This window comes from Enhydra lutris, unplaced genomic scaffold, assembly GCF_002288905.1.
Source record: "Enhydra lutris kenyoni isolate GAN:26980312 unplaced genomic scaffold, ASM228890v2 scaffoldscaffold8, whole genome shotgun sequence".
NCBI classification, from domain to species: domain Eukaryota; kingdom Metazoa; phylum Chordata; class Mammalia; order Carnivora; family Mustelidae; genus Enhydra; species Enhydra lutris.
In genome coordinates this window covers 7,859,675-7,878,993 of record NW_019154092.1, presented here as the reverse complement: position 1 = coordinate 7,878,993, position 19,319 = coordinate 7,859,675, and positions in this window count along the sequence as shown.

The window sequence follows — 19,319 nt, the reverse complement described above, 5'->3', positions numbered from 1 at the left end:
GCCAGTCTGTAAAGCTGTGTCATCCAGTATATAAATATATATATATAAATAAATATATATATAATTATAATAAATATATACATAATATTTATTATATATTATAATGTTATATAATATATAATAAATATAAATATAATAAATAAAATCTTAAAAAATATATATATATATTTTTTAAGATTTTATTACTTGAGAGAAAGAGTGTGCCTGAGCAAGAGAGAATACAGGAAGGGGGAGGAGTCTGACCGGGGGAGGAGCCTGACCAGGAGGACCGGCTAGAGGGAGTTGGGAGGGGTCAGAACAGGGGGAGGAAGAGACTCCCTGCCTGCTAAGCAGGGAGCCCACTGTGGGGCTCCATCCGGGACTCCAGGATCCTGAGCCCCAGGCAGATGCTCAACTGACTGAGCCACCCAGGTGCCCCTCCGGTGTATATTTAAAATGGCTTATTGTGTCCATCTCATTTGTCTTAACACTCCATGTAAATGGCATATAAACATTTTTTTTTGGTCACATCGGATACAATTTATGCCAAGGTTAATAGTGGCCACATTTGCAGGTCACAGCTTCAGGCTTGTTTTATTTTGTTTTGTTTTGTTTTTACTAAATTAATTTTCTCCACGGGGAGGTCAGTTGTTTCATCTGTGTTTTATTTCACTAACTCATCAGGTGCAAGCTCTATATTTACTTTCTAGGTTCCTACTCCTTAGGTAATATTTTTCATTTTCCTATTCAAATGTTGCTAAGTCATTAACAAAGAGTAGTTAGAACAATATGCTGCGTAAACTGCTTTTACCGAGCTAATGGTTTCAGCAGCGAGAATAATGGTTCCATTTTTACATCCAAAGTTTCTCATTTTTCGGCTACTATGTAAAGTTTCTCATCCCTAATCCACATTAAATAAGTCAACATTTTGATCTTAGGGGGTTTTTGTTTTTTGTGGGTTTTTTTTGTTTGTTTGTTTGTTTGTTTGCTTTTTTGGAAAAATTATGATAAAATCCCACATCCTAAAAATGAACAGGGACTACAAAGATGTCTTCACATGCGATATTCGTCCGTTTCACATCAGTGATAACTTGACCCTCTTTGGCCAGATCTCAATTCTGAGCAGATTCTTCTGATGACTGCTGAGCTTTGTAGGATTTCACAGCGGGGGAGACAAAATTGATCTGGGTGCTTTCCTTATATATTTACATAGTCCAAGTGGTTCTGAACACAGGCTGCCTCTAAACTTAATTATCTGGGGCACAAAACACCAGCGAGTTTGAGAAAACCCTGTGCCTGTGACAGCTGTCTCACATAGTTTCCCATTATTTTACATGATGTCTTCATTTTAGAGAGTATTTCTGGTCCATGACAAGAAGGCAAATTAAAAATGTATGCAAAACCCCACAACTCATTTAATCAACCGGGCCTCTATTTTTATTTTTGTAATTACACAGTAAAAAACGAACTCATGATCATTGCAAAAAAATGCAACAGCACAAAAATATATGGAGTGAGAACTTCTTCACGTACTCTCCTCCCATCTTACCCCTCCCACGGATCCTTCCAGACTTTTCTTAGAGGATTCATAAATTCAATAGATAACCTCCCACTCCAGCCCTGAGAAAAACTGATCCCTCCTTCTCCTTCTCACTCGCCAAGATTACAGAACCAAAAAGAATTTGAGTCTGGAGCACTTGTTCAAGTGGGAAAGGAGGTGCAATTTCACAAAATAAAGGGGGAAATCCCAAACAGGGCCGTGCACTCCGGGAGGCAGTTTGAAGAAGGGAGCCGGAGGGGCTGGGGGTGGGGTCTAGGGGAGGGGCCAGAAGAGGGAAGTGTTTGAGCAGGTGATGAGAACCTGAGCAGAATCTGAGGGGAGTCTGCTTACACAAAGGGCACGGGCCACACCTTCCCAAGGAACAGCCCCCCCCCTCATTAGAATCAACCTTTTCAGGTCCAGGAGAAGGTGTAAGGGAGCAAGAATTCTTTTATGCCTTCATTTTCTTCCTGTAACCGTATCCATCCTATGCCACCTTGGGTGCGAGGCTGTAGGAGATTCAAAGTGACCCTCTGTCGCTGAGTGCTCGGGCAGGCTCAAGGAGGTGGCCCCATGGCAAACCCGAGGGGGCACAGCTGAGAACATTCCAAGCAGGTCAGGCTCAGAGGACAGGGTGTGGACCTTGGCTTTCCTTGAAGGTGGGAGGAAGCTGCTCTCTTTTTGGGCTTTGTTAAAAAACAAAATTCAACTGAGTGAATTTTAATGATCTTACTGGCTTTAGTCAATGATTCATGAATCAGGCAGCAGCCCATCCGGCAGATAGAAAGGAGCAGTGAGTAGCTGTACACAGTGGAAGCCTCCTAGGCAGAGGGCACTGGGAACAAGGAAGTTAACACTCAGGCCACAAAAATCAGATTGGTTATTGCAAGGTCACCTTCCTTTAGGGGATGATGATGGGGTCTATCGGGCCAATGACCTCACTAGTGCCGATCAGGCGATTCCTAATCGACAGGTTTAAGATTCCATTTCTGGGACAGCCAAAACCGTCCTTAAGTTACAGTTTGGGGATGTAGCGTTTAGCATAAAGAGGGAAATTCCAGACATGGCCATGCACTCCAGGGGGCAGTTTGAAAAAGGGAGAGGGTGGGGTTGGGGGTGGGGTCTAAGGGAGATGCCAGAAGAGGGTAGCGTTTGAGCAGGTGAGGAGAATCTGAGCAGACTCTGCTTAGACAAAGGGCACGGACCACACCTTTCCAAGGAACAGCCCCCCTCATTAGAATGAATCTTTTCAGGTTCAGGAAAAGGACTCCCTTTGGGGCCTGCTGTTTTGTTTTAACTTTTTTTTTTTTTTTTGACCTATGTCTGTGTGATGCCTGTGTGTGTGTGTGTGTGTGTGTGTAAGATATTCCTTTATCTTTTCTTTTTTTAAGATTTTATTTATTTATTTATCTGACAGAGAGAGACACAGCGAGAGAGGGAGCACAAGCAGGGGGAATGGGAAAGGGAGAAGCGGGGCTTCCCACCCAGCAGGGAGCATGATGGGGGTTGGGGCTGGATCCCAGGACCCCAGGATGTCGACCTAAGGGGAAGGCAGCCACTTAATGACTGAGCCACCCACGTATCCCTGATTCCTCTTTTTAAAACCATGCTTGTGCACACACACATTTTTTAAACATGAATGGAAACCTTGAATCTATTTTTCTGTGACTGGGTTTTTCTCACTTAATACACTACAGTATTTCATGTCCGTATATGGAGAGTCACCTCTCCTTTTAAACACATGCTGCCCATCTTTTAAAATTAAAAGATGGTTGTTTGTTCATGCACTTGTTGTTGATGTAGGGTTAGGAGGCTGGCCATGGGAATGACCGGGAGAGGACTGGAGAGAGAGGCTGGTCAGGCCACATGCCTGACTGTGTGGGGACTTGTGGGAGGGAGCCTTGCTATGGAGCAAGAGATGTCAGAGGCCGGGGACACTAATGTCACTTGTCCTCAGCCTCTACATCTCTGCAGAAAAAGTTAAGGAAAATCCCCAAATTCCATCCTTTCGAAAAATGTCTCCATGTCATTTTAGGTTTCTTTGGCACAAGCCTAGCAAAACTTCCGAGATGTTTTAATGATGTTAAACGCCTTTCCCTTCTCTCTCTTTTTTTTTTTTGAAAGAATCAAAAACAAACTTCAAATGTTTAGAATGTCAACTTCATCCCAGTTCAATGCTTTTATATGTGTTGCTGAAAAAGAAACTCCCAGAAGCAAACATGTCAAAATGATCTCTGTGAAAGGAAAAGAAAAAGCTTATTTCAAATGTCAGTGGTCAGGAATATCCTTGAAATAGAATCACAGCCTTTGAAAATCCTGTTTCATAAAATTAATTGTCCCAAGATCACAGTTGTGCGTTCATTTCATGGAATTTTCGAGCAGCCTCAGAGGTAATGTTAACTGGTCATTCATTTTCCGTTAAGAATGGCACTGACTCTTCTTAATAGTTAGCCTGAGGAACTTAATCAAGGGGACCAACACCAGGAACTCGGGGACAGGACTCCAAGCAGATGTGTTGGTCTCCACTCTAGTCTGAAGTCTTCTCCAGGACACTTCTGGTTTATTTTTTATTTTTTGCCTTAGAATTCACTTGTTTGAACAACTGCCAAGACATCAGGGGACACCTAGGAGCCAGAGATGGAGAAACAATTTTTAATTTTCCTCAAGTCAGTGCAGAGAAGATTTCACAAAAATGTCATTCTTTTGGCAAAATGCCAGTGCCTTTTTTCAATTGTAAAACGGTATTTCCAAATTCTCCTCACCAGTATGGGGTAGCAGAGGACCCACAGGAATGGCTCTTCCCCTAGAGTCTGAGATGGAGGAACTATTTGGGGAAGGGGGAGAAAATTCTAGAACAGCATTTTCCACACCCAGAGAGGGAAGCCTCTGATGAGTTCTGGATAATTTCAAAGCAGTGACTTCACAATTCAGATTTATTGCAGCAGGACAGCATTTCCCAACTGAAGGATAAAGGGATTCACTTTGTTAGAAGATGTAATGATCACTATTCTTTTTCAATTTTTAAAAAATAATCCAGTAGGGACTTTTAAAAATTTTCATCCTTGGAGTGTGTGGGTGGCTCAGTCGGTTAAGCGTCTGCCTTTCGGTTCAGGTCATGATCCCAGGGTCCTGGGGTCGAGCCCCATGTCAGGGTCCCTGCTTATCAGGGAGCCTGCTTCTCCCTCTCCTTCTGCTCGCTGCTCTGCCTTGTGCTCTCTCTCTCTCAAATAAATAAATAAAATCTTTAAAAAAATTTTTTCATCCTTAAAACAAAGTTTGAGTCATCCAATGCTTATCCCATGAGCAGGTCAGAGGAACCAGCTCACACTTAAGAGCCGCTGCTGGGGAGAGGGGAGGAGTTTACCACTCGGTAGACACAGCAGGCTCATTGTGTGGGGTGGGGTGCACCATTATCCTTAGTTCTGCATTGTTTAATTTAGTCTGTGTAAAACTACAGTGTAGAGTGGGGAAGCAGAGTGAAGAGGAAACCCACCGCATGGGAGAAAATATTTGCAAGTCATGTATCTAATAAGGAATCAAGATCCAGAACATATAAAGAACTCCAGGAACTCAATAACAAAATAAACAGCCTGATTAAAGATAGTCAATCATCCTGAGTAGTCATTTCTCTGAAGAATATATACAAATATTTGCCACGATTGATAATGTGTATTTATCTAATCATGGTTCTTAACAGTGTACATCAGACTCTCTCTTGTTCTTCACAGATCAGTATTAAAAGAGAAAATACATTTTTAAAAGCCCAATTTGGCTTTTCACTGATAGAGGAAAAAAATTTTCTATTCACGATGAATTTATTTTTTTTTAAGATTTTATTTATTTATTTGACAGAGATCACAAATAGGCAGAGAGGCAGGCAGAGAGAGAGGGAGGCAGGCTCCCCACCGAACAGAGAGCCTGATGTGGGGCTCAATCCCAAGACCCTGAGATCATGACCTGAGCCGAAGGCAGAGGCTTAACCCACTCAGCCACCCAGGCACCCCTCGATGAATGATTTTTGAACAAATAATAACAAATAGTGGTTTGAAACTTCATAGAAAATTTACAAAAATAAACCAGCTGGCATTTTTCAACCAAGAACTGCAAGCATTTAAGACAGCTGCTTTGGTCTATTTTTGATGCTACAATGCTGATACATTTCAATCTAAATTTTATTCTCATTTAAACAAAAATTTATCAATGTAGTAGATGTAAATTACTTCCTGAGAAACATCACAAGATTTCAGATGGGAAGCATCACGTTTCTTCCCACTCCAGGGCTATTCTCCTGGGCAATTTTTTTTTTTTAAATTTTCCATACTTCTGGTAGTTACCTTCATAATTCTAAATATTGTGCCCATATCACTACTTCTAAATTAGATAGATATTATTCAACATCTCCCTGCTCCAAAATATAAAGATTTAACCTAGGCAATTGACCTTCTCTTTTCAATTTTTGATAGTTATTTTTAGTTCTTTTTTTCTAATCTTTGTAACTTGAAATAATGTACATAGATCTCTATTTCTTGTTCCATTAATTTTATACAATATTTCTTGTCTTTCCAGGATATAAAATTAGAATTCTTCTCCAGATTTTACCTCCCGACTTAGGCTCCCTACTAAGTCTTCTGTGGATTGTCTAAAGGTTCTTTTTCAAAGTTGAAAACCATTAAATGGCTTACACATTACTATAACTATGTAGGTGTTATTAACTGTAGAGTTTTTTTTTTAATGCTAGGATCCCAGGGGCACCTGGGTGGCTCAGATGTTAAACACCCAACTCTCTGTTTCAGCTTGGGTCATGATCTTGGGGTGGTGGGATCAAGCCCCGCATTGGGTTTCATGCTCAGCATGAAGTCAGCATGGATTTCTCTCCCTCGTCCCTCCCCCAGCTCATACTCTCACCCTCTCTCTGTTGAGAATACATGAATAAATCTTTAAAAAAAAAAATGCTAGGATCCCATTTCCTTCTGCATATAGACAATGTCAGCACTCCAGGGTCACCTGAAAGAATGTTCTTAGAATTGTAAGCAAAACCTGTTCTCTTTTCTGATACTCTACCAATTGCTCAAACTTATGCCACCTTCCAGGTTGCTTCCTGTTTGAACCATGACTATTTTGTACAACTTTCTCTTGCTGTTGTTGTTGTTGTTTCTGGAGTTTCTAAGTGCCTTTCTTTTATCTTGTCAAAAAAAAGAAAGATGCCTTCTTCTCAATAGGCTCCTAGGTCAGTTTTATTCTTTCTTGTATCCCATGTCTCCCTTTTTCTTGGCTTTCCACTCATCTCAAGGACTTTCTGAAAAGGAGTATGTGGGAGGTAACATTTAAAAAATTCTTGTATGTGTGCAAATATCCTAATTTACTTTTTGATTCAACTGATAGGTTGACTGTATATAGCATTTTAAATTGAAAATCATTTGAAATTAATGGCAGGATACCTTGACTTACCCCTTGTGCTCTCTCTCATAAGTATGCCTGTTTATTTTTGTATTTTCCTGTTTGCTGCTTATGTTTTCATATATATGGGGATCCTTAATTGTACTCACTCTCTGGGCAACTACAATTCATGAAACTACTTTTCGTGAAGGGTTGCCATTTACTACCAGATGGCAGAAGAGACCTCTTGGTAGCCAAGCCAATTTTCCATTAATAAGTTTCTCTGACACAAAAGATCATCCTAAACCTAATGTACTGGAAACTCTGTAGTCAAGAGGCCACAATTTCTTACCTCTGCATTTTACAACATTCTGTAAGTAGCAAAAGTGACAAACTTGTTGATGTATCCAAGTCCCCAGAAAATTTTTAGACAGCAAAAAGCATTTCCTGAGGATATAAATGTTATTCAATAATAAGATAACTACAATAACTGAGAAGTCTGCTATTTCAAAACATTTGGCAAATGAATTATTGTTTTCATGATGGAAATTTTAAGGTGACCAGGGAGAAAATATGCATTAGGCAACTTTAGTAAAGTAATAAATAAGAAATAGTGATTAGCCAACTTAATTGTATGTTGATATTTACTATAGATTTTTAATATTAGCCTATTGTGTCTCTCAAGATGGATATTTTTACTGGTAAACTTTCAAAAGTACATATTGAGCTTCTGATAATTCTTCAGAGGTTTTCCATAATTTGACTTTTCTATTTTGTTTGGTAATTCTTCAGTTAGAACAAATTATTTTGTTAGAAATGTTACTTTAGGGAGGAGATTCAAATATGTGTTATAATTAGGTGACCATCAACAACACAATGACTACCTTATTTGTTCTTTGTTTCATGCTCACTCTAAAACATGACTATTCTAATTGGGTGAATTGAATCAGGTTAATAAGACTAATCAGAATATCTTTTTTTTTTTAAGATTTTATTTATTCTGTCAACCACCCAGCTGCCCCCAAAGAGTCAAAACAAACACATCACATTGTCAGGACTTTCTTACCTAATTAATATTAATCAAATTACATGGCAATCTGTAACTTGTCAAATAAATATAAAATACAAGTTGCCTTATATATTTGGAACTAGAAATATAAAATAATTAAGAAAATCATAATGCAGTTATTTATTTTTTATAATGCAGTTATTTAAATGTTTTTCCTATCATTATACTTAAAATAACTTTTCTATTATATACCACTCAAAAACTAAATATCTTTCTTCCAAGAAAATTCCAGAATTTCTTTTTTTTTTAAGATTTTATTTATTTATTTGACAGAGAGAGAGATCGAAAGTAGGCAGAGAGGCAGGCCGAGAGAGAGGAGGAAGCAGGCTCCCCGCCGAGCAGGGAGCCGGATGCGGGGCTCGATCCCAGGACCCTGAGACCATGACCTGAGCTGAAGGCAGAGGCTTTAACCCACTGAGCCACCCAGGCTCCCCCAAAATTCTAGAATTTCTATGAAAAGGCACATGACCTCGATTATCCAAAGTAATCTTTAAAAAGAAGAACAAAATTTAAGAATTTATACTATCTGAGGGGCATCTCGGTGGCTCAGTGGGTTAAGCCTCTGCCTTCGGCTCAGGTCATGATCTCAGGGTCCTGGAATCCGGCTCCCTGCTCAGCAAGGAGCCTGCTTCCCCTTCTCCCTCTGCCTGCCTCTCTGCTTACTTGCGATTTCCGTCTCTGTCGAATAAATAAATAAAATCTTGAAAAAGAAAAGAATTCACACTGAGTTTATGATTACTAGTAAGGTATAGTAATCAGTGTGGTACTGGTGTAATGACAGGCAAATCAACAGAACTGAATAGAGAGCCTAGAACTGACCCACATTTACACAATTTTTTGAGTTTTACTAAAGTAGTTCAACAAGGAAAGGCAAAGTTTTCATAAAATGGCACAGAGACAACTGGATATTCATTAGGGGAAAAATGAACCACCTGTACCTCATCCTTACTCAATAAATAATCCAAAATGTATCATAGACCCAGACTTAAGAGTTATTAAAGAAAAAAATCTTCATGATCATGAGGTAGGCAAAGACTTCTTGCACAAGACCCAGAAGGAAGTAACTATAGAATTAAACTTAGTAAACTAGGGGTGCCTGGCTGGCTCAGTCAGTAGAGCATGTGAGTCTTGATCTCAAGGGTTGTGAATTCAAGCCCCACTCTGGGTGTAGAGCCTACTTAAAAAAAAAAAAAAAAAAGGTTGGTAAATTGGACTTCCGCAAAATTTTAAAATCCTATTTCCTGAAAGACACAGTTAAGATAAACAACAAGCAAAGGGAAAATACTGGCAAAGTATACATCTAGTAAAGGATATGCTTCCATAATATATAAAGAACTCCCACAACTGAATAATAGACAGAAAAACCTATTTTTTGGAAAGGCAAATAGTTTGAGCAGACACCTTCCAGAGGAAAATGTGCTGGGGGGCAATAAGCAACCCAAAAAGGGTTCAACATCATTAGTTGTCAGGAAAATGCAAATTAAACAACAGTTAAGTTACTATTACAACTCACCGGAATGGCTCGTATTTAAAACACTGACAACACCAACACAGGGAGAATGGAAAGAATAGGAACTCTTGTATGTTGTTGGTGGGCATGTGAAATGGCACAGTCACTTTAGGAGAAGTTCTGATAGTTAGACAAACATCTTACGACACAGCGATTCAGCTCTTAGGATTTTATCCAAGGGAAATTTAAAGATGTGCTCACAAAAGGACTTGTGCAAGAATGTTTTGTTAGGAGACCATTCTCCATGGGTCTCTGGTGTTCCGCCTGGCTTGTGAGCAGAAGTACGGGCTGCTTTTTGTTCTGAGCTGTGTTTGTGTGGAGAACAACCTTGGAAAATAAAGGTTAAGTTTCCCTCTGGACAACCATAACAGATTCAGGTTCTCTAAGCTCAGGGTTTGTCCCCTGTGTCATAACTCCTGAATGTAAGCGTCCCTTGGCCCTGTATGCCACTCCATTGAGATGGGCTTAGGGAAGTGGTACAGGTACTGATTGATCCTCTGGCTACCACCGTTGCTGTGAGCAAGAAAACCCTTTGTGTCTGGCTTAGAAGGCTTGTGATACACTTACGTGATGGAATAGCGCTCAGTGATAACTAGGAATGAACTACTGAAACACAGCATGAACGACTCTCAGAAACACACCAAGTGGAAGAAACTTTACACCAGGTAGTGCTAACTGAATGATTGCACATATAGACGGTTCTAGAACAGGCACAACTAATCGATGGTGTACAAAATGAGGACAGATCTAGATAAGGGTTGGAATGAGTATTGCATTTCTTAAACTCATAGAATGGTGGTACACTTCATGTTTGTCTATTTCATAAGCAAATATTATAAGCAAATATTAAGATCTAGTTAAGTACATGTGAGCTGAAATGTTTTGGTATAAAGTATATTCTTGTCCACTGTTTACTTTGAAATACATAAAAAGAAATGGGGTGCCTGGCTGGGTCTGCTGGTGGAGCATGAAACTATTGATCTTAGGATCCTAAGTTTGAACCCCCTGGTGGGTATAGAGATACTAAAAAAATAAATAAAATCTTAAAAAAAATAAATAAATACATAAAAAAAAGATGGATTGGTCGGTGGATAGAAACATAGATGGAGAAAAGAAAGATCTATGATCAAACAAATACAGCAAGATATTAATACTTATAGAGTCCTATAGTGGGTATACATCACCGTACAATTCTGCCTGCCAACTTTTCTATGTATACAGCATTTTTCACTTAAAAAATTGGGGAAAGATAAATAAATAAAAATAAAAAATTGGGAGGTATCCATAAAAATTCTAATGGGGCTCAAGATACATTTTGTCATGAAAAGAGTCTATCAATGTTGGGGAAATATTACTCAATTCCAGATATGTCTGTCTTTTCAGTTCTTGCAAATAGATCCAGCATAAACCCAGAGATGTCTCTCAGACAAGAGAGAGACAGAGGAAAAGAGAAAAATGAAAGATGAAGTCAAGATTTCCAGTTCAACATCAATAGATTTTGTTTTAAGATTTTAAGGTTTTTAAGATTTTATTTATTTATTGACAGAGAAGGAAAGCGAGAGAGGGAACAGAAGCAGGGAGAGTGGGAGAGGGAGAAGCAGGCTTCCCACTGAGCAGGGAGCCCAACGCGGGGCTTGATTCCAGGACCCTGGGATCATGACCTGAGCCGAAGGCAGAGTCGTAATGGCTGAGCCAGCCATGCGCCTGCCCCTCAATAGAATTTTTTAAATGTGTCCATCAGCTACATAATTTTACTAATAAAAAAGAAAGTATATTTTAAAATGATCATGGACAAGTTTATTAGCAACATGATCCATAGAAGTCATTTCCAAGTCCATCAAAATTCTAATAAGCCAATCAAAATTTTATTAAATAATTAACATTTATTGTATATTAATCGTTTCAGTTTAGATCGTTCAGATTAGTGACACTGCTACATTTTATATGTTGTATGTATGTCTTTTTAAACTTATGACATGGGGTGCCTGCGTGGCTCAGGTTTAATCCTCTGCCTTCAGCTCAGGTTATGATCTCAGGGTCCTGGGATTGAGCCCTGCATCGAGCTCTCTGCTCAGCAGGGAGCCTGCTTCCCCCTCTCTCTCTGCCTGCCTCTCTGCCTACTTGTGATCTCTGTGTCAAATAAATAAATAAAACCCTTTAAAAAAAATAAACTTATGACATGATTTTGATCCTCACTATAGAGCTTTTAATGCTGAAATAAATTATTGTATTATGTATTTCCCTTGAAAAATATGTCATTTACTTTGTATCATAGTTCTCAGCAACACATTTTGGGGAAAAAATGCACTACACTTTTTGGGTTCTACTTGTATTTTTAAGTAAAGAAATTATGTTGGATGAGTTTTAAAAAGTGTCTTACTATCTATATCCCATGTAAGGAAACCGGATCAGATGACTACAGATCTGTTCAGCCTGAAGGTCTGCTCTTTGCTCTGTCTTCTGAGCAGTGAAAATACAAATTACAGCTGTCTTTTTTCCCCCAAAAAGAAAGCATCATTCTTTTCCTCCTTCATAATGCATCATTTTCATAAATAGTTCAAACAATACAGGGACAGCGAACACATTCTCATACATATTCTGTCCAGATAACTAAGTTTGCTGTTTGCTGGATATCATGGACATCTTTCATGCCAAAAAAATAAAAATACATAGTATTTTTAAAAAGATACACTGTATTCTACTGCAGTGAATATATCATAATTGATCCAATCAGTTCCTGGTTGATAGGCCTTTAGGTTTCCATGCTTTCATTGCTGAAAATAACAATATTATAAATATTCTTGTCCATCCCACACTTGTCCTAGTATACCATTGGAATAAGTTTTTGGATCACAGTTTACATATACTTTAAATTTTGCTAGATATCCCGAATTTCTCTCTTGGAAGTCTGTGCCAATTTATAGTTCCCCCAACGCTGTAAGTTTTTTAGCTACTCCTTCAGCTTCTAGAAACCTGCAGCTCCTGTCTTGCAAAGTAAAATATTTAACAAAGGAACTCTTAAATATTCACTAGCGGGACATTTCTCATCCTTTATTTGCTGGAAAGACTTCCAGCCATTTCAATCAAAGACTCTATAAAGGTTATTTCAATTGACCTCCTTTGTTGTAATTAGACCCCACCTAAACTTCCCAGGAGAGGGTAACCCACTTTAATTTTAAAAAGCCTGTCTAGTTTTAAAAGCTTTCAACAGCCACTCTAAGAAAATCCTTTTGATGGCAAACTTCAAAGCCTTGTTTTGGTTAAGGCTCTTTTCTCTTTGTTTCAGCTTCAATAAAAAGATGGAATACCTAATTCCTTTACTTGAAAACTAGATTTTCAGTCATTAAAAGCATGTCTCCACAAGCACAGAGTAATCCCACAGGACTGAGATGCTGCCGTCATTCTACAGGGTCTGACCTTTCCCCTCCTGTCTGGAAAGCTCTGTGCGTTCCACCAAAGGAAGGAGTAGGAGGATGGGAGGGGCCGCAAGCTAAGGTCTGTTGGACACAAGGACAAAACAAAACTATTAAGCGCTTTGGAAAGACTGGGAACTAAAGTGAATGTTTTCGGTTGAGTCACAAATGGCATATTTGCGTGGCTGCATCCAGAACCGGAACCATATTTATATCAGTGAACCAGAAATTCTAATTCTCTGTTAAACAATCCTGTGCAAATTAAACTTCTCAGGCTTTGATCCAACCAGACCATAGAGCTTAAATTCAGAAACTTCCCCAGGGTCATCTGTAAGTAGTTAGCGACAAATCCCGGACTTAGCCCCAAATCTATCTGACCTTGGGGAGCATTTCCCTGCATTGGTTCATTTTGTTCCTTCCAGCTTAAAATAGGAATTTCATTTTATTTTTATGTAGTTGACGTACAATGTTCCATTAGTTTTGGGTGTACAACATGATTAGCTATTTGAGTATATTGCAGAATGATCAGTATAATAAGTCTAGTTACCACCCATCACCAGATATAGTTACAGTTTTTTTTTTTCCCTTGTGATGAGAACTTTTAAGAGCTATCATATTATTTCATATAAGGGCCAGAGCAACTTTACAAAGTAGTTAGCATTAGGACTGTTTTTGCAAGTGACCTAATTGAGTGAAGAAAATATGTTCATAGAAGCGAGGTCAGCAAAGTACAGCCCATGGGCCAAATGAAGTCTTTTGCTTGTTTTTCTAAATAAAGAATTTTTGGAACATAGCCACACTCACTTATGTACGTATTGCTAAGCTGCTTTTGAGTTACAATAGCAAAACTGAGTAGTTCTAACAAAGACCATACAGCCTAAGGAAATCTAACCAGCTTACTATCTGGCTCTTTGAAGAAAAAAATTGCTGACCCTGACATACAGTAGGAATGAGAGTTAACATTCAAACTCAGTCCTGTCAGAGTCCAAATAATCTGTGCCCAATTACCTACTCTAATTAGACCTGCTTGCTGTGTCTACATATTTTTGCAACGTTTTTGACGGTATTTCTCTTCTTGCGGACATGTCAGAGTACTGCGGTCTGGCTGCCAGCACAAATTACATGTTAATTCGGTGTCCGTGGGGAAAGATTATCCCACAGTCACTCCTACTGAGCTCCTCGGAACTTACGGGTCACGATAGGAACTGCCGCCTCCCGGCTGCTGGAAATTAAGTGCAGCCACCAGGCCTCTTGCTCTGGGGCCCGTCTTGCTCATGAGCATGGATAACTTGGCTCTGCGCTTTCCTACCATCACCCCTGACCCGCAGAGGCTCTAGCTGAACCCCTAAACAATGCCAGTGCCCCTCGAACAAGCACATCTCTAATGGCTTTGATGACTCTTGTGTCCTGGGACCCTCCTGGGGACCCCTATCCTCTGGTGGGTCTTCTGGTCACCCACAATATATCCATTCCAACATGCCCGCTTCCCTCAACCCGTTTATTCCTCCCTCTACCATGTGCCAGGGAAATGCAGACATTTCTGCTTCACTGAATGTTGGTCATGGCTTTTTGCAAGTTTCTAATTAATTGCTGCTTGAACATGAGGTTTGCCCTATTCCTCAGGCCAGTCAATTGAAGCAGCTCTTCTGGTGGAGACTCCTTCCACCATTATCAGGCCTAGCACGTCCCCATCCCGGTGACTGGCCTGGCTCCTGGGACGGGTGTTGGGGGCAGCCCCTGAGAAGTACACCTTGCTGTGTGCTCTGTAGTCATTTCTAGAATGGTGGAAGTATCAGCTTTTACGAGGGAAGGGGGAAACATTGGAAAGTCATAGGGTTAAAAGGTGTCTATAGAGTTAACATCTTATGGCCTACATCCATTTACCTTTATTCTGTATTTCAGAGTCCCAGGTTTTCATAACCAGGACTTTGACCTTAGCACAGCAGACTTGCCTTTGGCTGAGAATTCAAACCTCCCTGGAGCTCATCTGTGTCTGCTCTTCTACCACAAGAGATAAGGGCCTCTTTGTATGCTACCCAACAGGCCTATGACTCTTGGCCATTAACTGCTTATTAATGGTGCTCAGTCTCTAATCATCCCTCTGCAGGGTATTAATACAATTTATCAGCAGCCATCTAATTCAACTATCTTGGAAGACATGGTTCTCCTCATATTTCTCAAATTCCCGAATCATTTGATCTGCAAGACTGTTCCCCTCTCCCTGGAAATTTTTCCAGCTCACCACAGGGAAAGTCCCGAGCAACCGGGTCACAATCTTGTGCCAGGAGTCTCTACACCCACCTACCACTCAGGAGAGCATTTCCAACACCTGCCAAGTGATGTCAATAAATCCCAAATCTCATCTTTCCATCTGTTTTCTCAGACTCTAATTTCTGTGCAATTTGCAATAGTCTGAGTGCTCTGAGAAGTGAATGCCAGGATGGGACAAGACATGCAAGAGATTTATTAGGGGAAACAACTATGAGAGAAAATGAGGAGACGGGAAGAGCTATCAGTCATGATACAGGTATGACCCCTGTCAAGAAAGAATGGGGGAAGGAAGGGGGAAGAAAGAAAGGAAGGATGAAGAAATGTCCATAACTACATGCAATTCTAAGAAAGTTTTGGCAAGACTATGGGCGTCTTCAAGTCAAGTACACCCAGGAGAGGAATCCTGCATCTTGCAGGAATGGGCTTGCCTTAGTACTCCTGGCGCTCTTAGTCACTGACTGGGGAGCAGCCAATGTGGGAAGTGTGGCCTTGGGAAGATTAATGTGATGCACCTGGAATACAACATCTGGGACATTCAGGCAACTAGACTCCCTACACTCAGAGATCCAAGAGTACATGGCTCTATGGCCATACCTCACATGCCAAAGGATTATGCGGATCCTTTCTTTTTTCTTTTTTTGATAAGAATTTACTTATTTCCAGTTTTATTGAGATATTATTGACCTATATGTAAGTTTAAGGTATATAACATGATGATTTCAAACATGTATTCATGGCAAAATGATTACCACAATAAGGTTAGTTAAGTCCTCTGGGGGAAACACCTTTTAGGAGAAACCAGTAGGTTGACACACTCAACAAAGTAGCCCAGCCAAACCACCCAAGAGGGAATGAGGTTACAAGTCCCAAGCCCCACCTCCACATACAGGCCTTTTAGCTTCACACTTTCAAATGTAGTTAGATAGCCAAGAGTCACTGCACACTTGAGGAAAATCTCTAACGTGAAAATCAGAGGCCAAACAAACACAAACAGTGGTCACAAAACCATCAAATCACAACCTGAGAAGAATCAGAGATTATGCAAGGAGGAGAAAACCTTAACATATGTTTCACTGCTAGGCTCAGGAAGAAAAGACAGGTTATTTTGTCCAAGAATAGAACAGGATGCTATATAAAGAAAATTAAGAGAAAAAAAGTTAAGAGAAATTAAAAGTATGAAACCAAATGGAAAACCTAATACAGAGGTTGAAAATATAGTTGTAGAAATTTTCCCAGAAATGGAAGTAAAAAGGTAAAGAGTCAAAAAATAGGAGATAAAAGACAATAAAAGTAGAGGACCATCATAAGGATTCCAGAGCAAATTACAGGAATTACAGAAATACAGAAGAGAGAAGTGAATGGGGGGGAAAAGTCATCAATGAGGCAATTCATGAAAAGATCCCACAACTGAAATGCAAATGCCTCACCCACAAAAGAATAAAACTAATCCCAGCTCAAGACATACCATTCTGAAATTTCATAAAACCATGGGCAAAATAGAGAATTTGAAAGTATGTTTTTCTTAAAGAAGAAAATTTAAGGTTTTTGATGGTTTGTTTACAAAGGATCAATCGGAATAACATTGGATTTTTCCACAGCGACACTAGAAGCTAGAAGGATTGTAGCAAAGTCTTCAACACTCTGGGGTAGAGTGATGTGTAATCTGTATTTGGCCAAACCAAGTCAGTTACTTGTCAGAATAGAAAAAGGATACTTTAAAATATGTGGGGTGTGTTGGGTGGCCCATAGCTGGTCTACTAAATTAAGAATATGCAGATAATGACCTGTCAAAGTGAAGAGGCAGAAGCCACCCACACAGGGCTGGCAGGTAACTCCCTCAGCATTTGAGTTCCCACTTTAAGAAAAGGGTCCTTTTGACTGAAAGCACAGTTTATTGTTTTATTGTTGTTGTTTGTTTTTTTTTTAAATTTTTAGAAAGAGAGACAGAGAGAGCGTGTACACAGGTGCTCCCAGTGGTGGGGGAGGGGCAAAGGGAAAAGGAGAGCCAGATTCTTCAGCAGATTTCCTGCTGAGCATGGAGCCCATCTCATGGGGCTGAATCTCACTACCCTGAGATCATGACCTGGGTCAAAACCAAGAGTCCGGTGGTCGACCTGTTGAGCCACCCAGGTGCCCCTGAAGGTGCAGTTTTAACACATACAAAGAAAGTAAAACCACAAGATGTAGTACTTACAGCTCCCAGAAGCAGGGGATGGGGGAGGGGGTAGGGAGTGCAATGAATGGGGGGTAAGGGGTAAGGGGGGAAGGGCAGTTCTCCATCCCAGGTCACAAGGAAACCAAGGAATTCTTTTAGATGTTTAGACTTATCTAGACCAAAACTATAAGCCATAAACATGATCCAAATTATTATTATTCTAAATAACCTCAATGTTATCACTTTAAAAACTTTAAAAAGCCGGGACGTCTGGGTGGCTCAGTTGGTTAAGCAGCTGCCTTCAGCTCAGGTCATGATCCCATCATCCTGGGATCAAGTCCCACATCGGGCTCCTTGCTTGGCAGGGAGCCTGCTTCTCCCTCTGCCTCTGCCTGCCACTCTGTCTGCCTGTGCTCACTCTCGCTCCTCTCTCTCTGACAAATAAATAAATAAAATCTTAAAAAAAAGAAAAACTTTAAAAAGCCAATGTTATACTTTAAATGATGACACCAGTTTTACCATTTCTCCCCCCGGAAATGAGTACATGAAGCACTGGCTTTGCAGCATATAATGGAAATGGAAAAAGTTCTGCTATATCAGATGGAGGCTTGGAAGGTAAATTTTTTATCCAAATCAGCTTGGTAGTTTATTTACTCCTAGAAAATCTTTAAGATTAGAGAGGAATGGAGGGAAGACACTAGAATGCAGTTTATACTTACATTTGATTCATGACTGTTTCAATCAAAAGGTGTTAATTCACACTAATTTACAGATCTTGGAGGTTATAAAAGCATTCTTGGAGGAGCCAAGGCGAGTCAAGAATTCTTGTCATAGATTGCAAATAAATGGCCACAAATTCTTTCCTGTGTCTCTGTGTAGGTGGATTCTGTTTATCCATCCCTTGAATCTGGAGCTTGGCATGTGACTTGCTTTGGCCAATGAGACATGAATAAATGACAAAAATGTTTTTGTGCTGAGAATACAAACTAGCCTTTGGAAGATGAGAGATCACTGCAGAGAGAACCTCAGCCATCCCAACCACCCACCTAATTCACCAACTGACCATAACTGCAAGAGCAGCAGAGTAGTTTTAAGCCACTGAGTTGTAGGGTGAATTGTTGCAAAGAGTAAATGTGAAGTCGTATAGTTCTGACACCTGTTTTTGTCATGAGCTCAAAATATTGTATCCTTTATATGATATGTAAAACTATAACATATATTTTATAATATACAAATAAGAAATTTCAATTATATACAGTGCTATGACCCAGTGAACCATTTAGGTGCCAGTCCCAAGGATACAGACAACAGATACTGGATTTTCTACTCTGTTCATTCAAGCATGGAGTTGCTTTTAGAATATTTAATCCAATTCTTATATCTTAAAAAAAATAGCATTATTGAGATATAATTCATGTACCACAAAATTGGCCCTTTTAAAGTGTACAGTTCATGAAGGATTTTCTATTTTCTTGTGATGTTTTTGTTTTTTTTTACCAGGGTGATAGTGGCTTCATAAAATTAATTGAAGAGTGTTCCTTTCTCATCTATTTTCTAAAAGGGGATTAATAGATTTGGGTTTTTTTTGTTTGTTTGTTTGTTTTCCCTTAAAATATTTGCTAGACTTCCACCAGTGAAGACATTTGACCTGGGTTTTTTTCCATGTGGGAATATTTGTATTTACTGATATGGCTTTTCAGATTTTTTAGTTTTTGCTTTAGTTAGTTTTGGTGATTTGTTATTTCCAGGAATGCCTCCATTTTCAGCTATTTTGAAAATTATCAGAATTATGATGTTCATAATATTCCCTTATAATACTTTTCATTTTTTTTTCAAAGATTTTATTTATTTGACAGACAGAGATCACAAGTAGGCAGAGAGGCAGCCAGAGAGAGGAGGAAGCAGGCTCCCCGCTGAGCAGAGAGCCCGATGCGGGGCTGTGGGGCTCCATCCCAGGACCCCGGGACCATGACCTGAGCCGAAGGCAGAGGCTTTAACCCACTGAG